Here is a 9415-nt window from a genome sequence, read left to right as displayed (position 1 = left end):
ACTTATATCTAGGTTTCCTCCGGACTCTGAAGCAGGAGGTGGGGGATTGGCCCACCAGTAATGCATCAGTCACAGCTGTCCTTAAGGGTAGATGGTACTACACGCACAGCATGCACCACAATGGTACGTTCCATTTTTATGTCGTTACTTGGGGCTCGTACGGCCACCTCAAACTGCAAGACACACCTGTGCTGCCCTGAAGATGTGGCTGCTCTAACTGTAGCAACCATCCTGACTTGTAAGGGTGCATGTGACAAAGGTCTAATCTTTTTCTATCTTCTGAATCCTAAAGTATTGGGTCACAGGCCATCTTCCTCTTCTCATGATCCCCCCACCAGGGCATTAGAGGAATCAATGTTTTGTTCTTTCACCCTGTTGCCTTCTGCTATCAAATTTCCATTATCCAGCTGACAGAAGATCAGGCCTTATTTCATGCAGTTTGTCACCAGACTGCTAATGCATGGTTATCTGACTAATGCACTACTATTTTGCTTAGTCTTTCAGCCACTTCTAGAAAATCCTTCTTGATGGTGAGTTAGTTAATTATGTTCCTCCATCAGGCTCCACTGGCTAAAGGTGGTTGCAAAATCAACTCGTCGTTCTTGTGTTTTAAGCGGTGGTGGGCCGTCAGAGCCTACAAGTTCTTCTCTGAAGGCCTAAAAAATATCTGAGTCATGTATTATTTATATTTTGTCAAAGCATACTCATTGAATCATTCCAAATGGTCTGTCAATTCTCTTTTATTGTGTTTATGATGGTTATGCTGCTTCCAGAGAGACACATTTTCACATTGGAACATTTAACCAATCGCACTGGTTCAGCTGTCCTTTGTTGCCAGGCAGGGTCAGAGCATTGGAGGCCTTCCCTATCGGTTCTGAAGGTCCCCTAATGCAAAATCAATCTTGGTCATGAATTTCTTTCAACCAATCAGATTGTGAGTTGGTGTCAGCAGGGCCTTCTAGCAGGCCTAGGCAACATCACAGCGTTCAGACCTTCTGATTGGACAGAAGTTTCAGAAAGACAGGAAAAATTCCCACATGTAGCCTTGTCCAGTTTGACACAGAGGAGCACTTTTTGATCTTTCTAGGTTAAAGGCAGAGCTGACTGTACTGCACACCATAGATGATTTAGCATCAAAATCTCCCACTGATCTCCTTGACTTCCTTTATCTGAAAAATCTTAGTGAGAGCATGAGCAGCTGTACCAAATTGTGTTTGCCGCTGACCATCCCTGTGTCCACTGCATCTGTCGAGCTGACATGTTTGGCTCTAGAGTGGATTAAAACCTAGGCAAAAACACAACTGGGAGCCAGACTCGGCTCCCAGCACTGGCCTGACTTCCTGACAAAACTGAAGCACGATAATCTACATGACAGGGTGATCAAACTGTTTTTGACACTCTACCTCTGCAACTTGTAGCGCCAGCAACAGTTCTTTTTCCTCATACGAGGCCCACAGTTTCTCTGGATCCATAAGCTTAACTTCTTTCAACCTTTGCTCACATTCTTTCTCTGACCTTTCAAGGGGTGTAATGATACACGTAGTTGTACTGAGCCGTTTAGGTACCGCAGTTTCGGTTCGGTTCACTTCTGTACCGTTTACATACGCTTTTTCTTTTTTTTCCCGCATATGCATTGTAACAACCCAGCTGCTTTGTTACTTGTAGCGGGGAAACGAGGGCTGAGCTGCTGATGAACTAGCTGCGTTGACTGTCCTTGCCCCATACTCCACTCGCACTCAAACAACCTCAGAGAGGGAGTAGACGGAGAAGCAGATTGTTCCATCTCATTTCCAGCTTTACAACCCATTTATTATGAACTCACACAAACAGCGTAACAACATGAACCTCACTTCTCTTCACAGCTCTCTCAGTAATGGTAAAGGATTCAACACACAAGATTTCACACTTCCCATGAGTCTTAGTGGCTACAGGCGGGGCTAACCCCCAGGTCGCCACTATATTAACTTTGCGCCAAGGCGGAAGTAATGTTAACCGTGAGTTTCCTTCGAGACGCTATTAGGTGACGGACAGTTAGCATGTCAACATATGGCTAATGCAGACGCGAGGCCAGAGGAGGATCCCTCATCTCCTTACGATATCCTGTGTGGGGGGAACACTTCGGCTTTGTTTTCAGCATCCATGTTGGATGGACGGCAGGTAGGTCTCCAGGCTCCTGTGTGGAGTCTTCTCACACATGGTGTTTCACTGTCAAGTGTACTTGTGAACCGCATGCTCATTTCACACTTGCAACGGGACAGGACTGGACCCAGGATTTCACTCTTTCAAGTTTTATATTATCAGTTTTATTGCTGATGCAAATGATACCAGTTGATAGAAACAGAGAAAACATGTAAGTGGTAAATGGCGTATACTTATATAGCGCTTTTCGACCTACAAGGACAAAGCACTTTACAGTCACAGACCCATTCACCCAGTCACACACACATTCACACACTGGTGGCAGCTCCGCTGCCAAACACAGGCGCCCACCTACCACCAGAGGTTCACTGTCTTGCCTAAGGACACTTTGTCTCATGGCCATGCAAGGTGGGAATCGAACCTGCAACCTTACGATCATGGGTCGACCGCCCTTCCGCTGCACCACGGCCGCTCCAGTGCAGACAACCCAAAAGTTTAGACAGACTTTCGCATTCAATAAATGGGAAGCTGGGTCCAATTTTTTGGTCTGTAGTGTAAGTATATTAATTATCAAACATAAGGTAAAGCAGGTAAATAAATCAAGATGAATATTAAACCAACAATTTGTTAATCAAAAATGATTTTTACAAATATTTATATCCATATTTTAGGCTAACGCATTATTTTCCATACACACATTTTAAGACATTGTACAACATTGATTTACTTTTTTTTTTCTTTTTCTCTTTTAACCCAATAAAACAATGAGACGAGCAGTAAAAGTCCAGCATTGAGCTTACCAGTACCCCTTTCAACTGTCTCCAGTTTAAGCGCTGATTGCCTCAACTGAGTTCAGCTGCCAACCGTCACACATGTATTTTCCCCGTGCTGAGCGCACGCAGGATGTTTGTGATCATGTGTGAGATGCTGCGTGCTCCAGGACACAGCAAGACAACCACAACTCTGCTGATCAACGTGACACCTCCCACTCGATCTTGTGGCACTGCCCTGAAAGATCGTACCTCTTCAGGTGAGCTGATCTCTTTGGACTTGATCCTCCACCGGCAAGAAGACAACGAGACGATGGACATCTCGATGCAGTATGATACCCTGGAAGCTCTTGGACAACTCAGAATCTCCGGAACTGGGACTGGCCTTGGAGACGTCACCACACTGAAAACACCATAACTTTGGGAGACCTTCACGTAGACATCTCAAACACTACCTCTCTGGTCAGGATTCACACCAACCAGGGGTGCTCATTATGTTAATCGTAATCGATCAAAGGCCTCGGCAACAGGGGCCGTGTCCCTTGGGTGCTGGCTTTCGGGGCCGGACGGACTTTTCTTCACGCAGGGAGAGGGATCCATTACATTCCATCATCAACCTCAGCAGAACACAAACACCCACCTGAGCACAGGTGCCAGCTCACCTTGCACAAATAGCATGTTTGAAAGAATGAAATGTTTTACATGTGTTTGTCCGTAGGCATATGTGCGTGTGAACTGTAGTTGTGTTGAGTAGTTAACATGATTGTATGTGAAGATTTTTGGAGCCAACAGATATGTTTGTAACACTTGAGTAGGTATGTGGACAGGCCCCACACCTTTTGACTAACATTTACACCAGACAGTAATGATGATAATCTTACAGCATCTTGTTGGTTAGTGATTGTACCCACCACCACTTCTGTAGTCATCCTCCAGATTTCCTTAACTCCCCCTTTCTTCTGTGCCCTTACCCCTGTCTCCAACATCCATCCCTTTTTTTCCCTTCTTCTTGTCCATCTAGTCCAACAAAATACATGAATTAATTAAAAAACTGGATGAATGAAATATCAATGTGATAGAACGCTTGGTTAGCCTGTAAAGCAAAAATGTTCAAACAGTTTTTTCTACAGGTATACTGTGAGCGACAAGTCTTAGCGAACAGTTAACATACAAAGGTGGTAAAGACACAGGTGTTGTGTAAGGACTTTTCTTTTTTCAACCTCCCAAAATATTGTGGGTTCGTTGGGCGCATCTTGTCTGTTAGAAATGAGGAAGTGTAATTTCTTGTAACACCCTATAGGCATCTTCCAGGCACTTATTAAAAAGTGATAACGCACAATGATAACCGCACGCCCCCAAAATAAGTTCCGGTCACCTATCTCTAACCTTCTGTATTACTGTGCCGGCTTTTTTAAAACAACCGTGAGCTTCATCATCTGGACAAAAACAAGCGGTAAGAAGTGAGCTTTATTCAACCAATCGGGACGATCAGCATATATATTTATATATATATATATATTGCTATATGTCGCCAAATATTGACTGCAGCGGTGGTTCCAAGTAACAAATTGTCCGCTTTTTGTGTAAAAAGCGATCCAAATCGGAAAAAATACAATGATTAAGGACTAAAAACTGGTTGATATTTATTTATTTTGTAAGTGACCATGGTATAAGTGGGTTAATGGCCTTCAAAGTATGCATTATCACTTTTTAACGCACGTGGCGGAAGCAACCGCAGGCTTTCACGTGCGTTAAAAAGTGATAACGCTTACATTGTCGGCCATTAACCCTTATAAATACTTCACGATACACTTACAATGTGCATGACAATGGCATGTTCCATTTTCATGACATACAAGCCACATGGAAATTGCAAGAATCGTGGTCTATTTCTTAAGATGCGACGGCTTCTCTCTACATTCCTCAAACAACCCAAAAAACGCACAGGACCTGAATGAGTCAATCCCCCTTAAGGGTGCATGTGACTATGCCTTAAGTGTAAATCTTTCTAATAAAATTATTTTTGCCCCACATACAAAAGATCTACACACACGCTCCTAATAGTTTCACATTTGTTTGGTTTTGTTTCTCTTTTTATCCTTTTAATTGACCAAGAATGTTTGATTCCCCCCTACTCACTTTGCTAGACCTGTTTCCGAGGATTCTCAGGCCCGTTGCCACATTTCGGACTATACAGAAAGCATATGACTTACACATGTGCTTCCATTTCGAGCAGAAATGAACTTCACACCCATGCAAGCTGCACACACACTTCGTTAGCTGAAGGGGGTTTGCCAAGAAACCAACCAGTGGGGGCATATTAAAGGTGGCACCCCTGTGCCCATGTTGCCTCATTCAGTCTAAATTGTGAAATGTTTATCAGAATTATATCTCTCCTTAGCCCAGTTCAAAGTCCCCTTTGTCACTGCGGGCAATCAATATGCTGGTTATACCGAGGCTAACAAGGGGCTTCATCTGCTGCGGCTAGCACAGCCGCCTGTCACCAGATGCTATTTATTACGCACTTTGTTTTAACATCCATTCACTATGAGTGGAGATCAATTTTTCATTTGGACCTAATTGTCTCGTCGCACTGGCAGCTCAAGGCTCTGCAGCGCTGCGTTTCAGCGCTGTGCCCACACCACTATCCACACAGCTGTATTTTATACCTAATTACACACATGTCTGAGGCTCAAGGCGAGCAGTACAAGCCTTTGGGGAATTGTTTCGGTGAAGACAGGCTGAGGGGAGTCAGTGCTTGTTTCCCTCTTGCTTACAGGAACTGGGCAGCCTTTGGAAAGCGGCTCTGTGACCCAGACTCGCTGTGCCACTGGTGTTTTTGTGAGGAGCTGTACCAGCTGAAGTAACTGCATCTTGAGGGTTTTATTCTACTGCATTCAGAATACAAAAGCCAAATATTTCATGTTTTATCCTAAAAATCCATTTAAATTTTAGAGAGTTTCACCTGTAAATGACATACATGGATGGCGTCCATGACCCGTCTGTCTTGCTGCTGTTTCACCATGCACCTGGAGCACAGAGGGGCACTTTTGGCAGGTGGGTCAGGTTTTGTGTCACCCTGTATTGTACTCTGCCTTGGCTCAGATTGTACATCATTCATCATCCTCTAAACTTTCATTGACATGCCGCTTAAAGCTTTTGAGAAGTTACTCTTGTTGTCAAACTTTGTCTGTACTTTCAGGCCTGCCATTTATTGAGGCTTATCCAAGGCTACAGTGGTCCCTTGATATTTAGTGGCTCACCTCTTGCTGTTTTGAGTCTTCTTTTTACTGCAATATTGCATGTATTTTGTTTTTACTGCACTGTTTGTTCTGCGTCCCGATTGGCTGTAGACCATTGCCAATCAATCTCCTCCAAACTATATCTCCTGTACAAAAATCCATTCAATTTCCCAAAAATTAGCTAAAGCTGTCCAAGTAGCTGCTTCACAACTCAAAGCTGTGTAAAATGGCAGGTTTTTAATAACTCCTGATCATAACAATTTGATGCTTATAAATGCAGTTTTAATCTTATAATAGATAGATAGATAGATAGATAGATAGATAGATAGATAGATAGATAGATAGATAGATAGATAGATAGATAGATAGATAGATAGATAGATAGATAGATAGATAGATAGATAGATAGATAGATAGATAGATAGATAGATAGATAGATAGATAGATAGATAGATAGATAGATAGATAGATAGAAGAGAGAGAGAGAGATTTACTTGATAGTGAGAGAGAAAGAAACATGTTAAAAACACCGGATTCACGATTTTTATTAACGTGGGTCTTTCAGTAGACAGTCTCCAACCCCTTTCTGAGAAAATAAATCAATCCCCAATAAAGTGTCTAAAAATTGTTATAAATAGTTAGAAGGTCCAAGGGCAACACAAAATACCAGGTATTGCAATAAAATTATATAGGGTTAAAGTTTTGATCTCACATTGCTTTAGGTTGTGCTTGTGAACAATGGATGAATTAATCTTTCAAAGGAGGTATTCAATTTGTTATTTTGTAATAACCTGATAACAAGTCTTTTGCAAAACTGATAACCTCATTTTGCCAGTCAGCTGTGATGGATGAGTTGTTAAGGCGTTGGACTTGAAATCCATCGGGGTTTCCCCGAGCAAATTCAACTGCAGTTCACAATGTATTCTTCCAGTTGAGGTCGACTGCAGTCATCATCGATGAAAATACACCAAAGACTTTTTACAAAGATGCTATATAGAAATCTGTAGTTAAAAAAACTAGGATTTTCACTGGTATATGGCTTTGTAGAGCCTCATCCTTAAAAAAAGCTCCATTCCCAAAACAGTTATCAAAAAGTGGCACCTAACAACCAAGTTTCTAATTAGGTATGGCCAAAAGAAGGGCATCCTTGACAATATAAAACTTTCTAAATCTCTTAATGACAGACAAGGAATGGCACAAACACACTGGAACATTGCTACTGTTACCAAAAAAAGACACCAACAAGGTTTGGCATTTGTTTGGCCAAATAACTGTCTGAGTAGAAGCTCTCCACAGAATCAGTATTTTTGGGTATGTTGAAAACTCTTTTTAATGTATTTGAATGTGAGAAAAAAAGAAACATGTTAAAAACACATAAACTTGCGCTAAATAGTTAGAAGGCCCAAGGTCAACAAAACAAAACAAAACAACCATTGTAAAAAAATTATATATGGTTAAAATTTTGATCTGATGTTGCTTCAGGTTGGGCTTGTGAACAATGGGAGGTATAAACTTCTAGTCTGATTAGGTTTTTAATTTGAAAATCTGTCAGGTAAAACTGATGCTCACGTTATGCCAATCAGCTGTGATGGCCCAGTAGTTATGGAGTCGAAATCCATTTGGGTCTCCATGTCCAGGTTCAAGTCCTGCTCACAGGGTAAGCTTTCATTTGAGAGAGACTGCCATGATCATCAATGAAAATACACTACTTTCATAAAAGAAATACCGTATATTCCGGACTACAAGTCGCTCCGGAGTATAAGTCGCACCAGCCCAAAAATGCATTATAAAGTAGAAAAAAACACAGATAAGTCGCATTTTGACGGGAAATGTATTTGACAAAATCTGAGACAAGAACTAATAAGTTCCACAACCTCATATGACACAATCATAGCAGACTGTTTATCTCATAATTTCACAGTAATTCTTTCTCAAACTTATTTATTTATTCCTTTCATGAAGCATCATTGGCCAACTAATACTCTGTTTTCATCCTGTATTTGTAGAAACAGTTGTCATTTTTATTGCATTTCTGAATCTATGAAATCATTGGAAAATAGAATATTATGTTTTTAGCCTTCAATATCTTACTGTAAAAAAAGGTTTGCTGATTCTCTGAGACACCTAACATACTCTTAACACTTAACATACCTCATCCATTAAATTTAGCCAGGAACATCATCTCTGTTCCTCACAAATGAACATAACAGGAGGGTTAACAATGTATTTATTTCAATTTATTTCTAATATAAGTCGCTGCGGAGTATAAGTCGCACTCCTTGCCAAACTATGAAAAAAAGGGCGACTTATAGTCCAGAAGATACGGTATTTAAACTGGATTTGCTCACTGGTGTCTGAGTTTTTAGGATCTCATCCTTAAATAAGCTCAATTCCCAAAACAGTTATCTCTTGTCTATTCAAAAAGTGTCTCCTATAAACCAAGTGCGTTTTAAGGCATGATCAAAATCAGAGCATCCCTGTCACATTAAAATGACATAACTTGATAGCCCCTCAACTCTATGCAGCAGGTATTTGTTAAAAATACTTGCATGATCCTTCCTTCCCACAAGAGGAAAGAAAATTCCCCAGAAGCTTCTGAATCTGTTAATGACAGACAAAGAAATGGAGAAAAACACCGGAACATCACCCCTGTCATCAAAGGAGACACTAACTTAAGTCGCACTCCAACTTAATTTGATTTATTTATCAAAGTTTTCCCCGTGTTTTTAATTATGATTTGGCAGTTTTTAGATGAAATCAAACAGCCTTTGTTTTTTTTCACATATTTTCTGTAGAGCAACAGGCGTTAATCAGAAATTCACCTCTAAGTTGTGGGCAGGACTCTTGACGCGGAAGTAACCCTCTGCTGACATCCCATTATTGCTTTGTTTGCACATGGTCCCACTATCTTTGATGGCCTCACAACCTCAGCATCACACTAGAGGTGCAACAAAAATGGTGAACAATACTGTAGAGTTTTGAGCCAGGTACCAGCTCAGGAGAGGAAAATTAAGACGTTAATCTTTCTATTTGTCAGTATTTGGTGGGAGGTTGGCGTCAGTGTTCGGCAGCGGAGCCGCCATCAGTGTGTGAATGTGTGTGTGACTGGGTGAATTGGACTTTGACTGTAAAGCGCTTTGGGTCTTTGAAAGAAGGTAGAAAGCGCTATATAAGTATACGCCATTTACCATTTAGTTGTATGCATCAGAATGGAGAGAGAACTGAGCAGAATCGTAGATTTTAAATTGCAACTATAAGCTTTCT

The sequence above is a fragment of the Oryzias latipes genome, chromosome 17, assembly GCF_053564925.1.
Source record: "Oryzias latipes strain Hd-rR chromosome 17, Olatipes_Hd-rR_3.1".
Classification (NCBI taxonomy): Eukaryota; Metazoa; Chordata; class Actinopteri; order Beloniformes; family Adrianichthyidae; genus Oryzias; species Oryzias latipes.
This window is presented reverse-complemented; position numbering follows the sequence as displayed.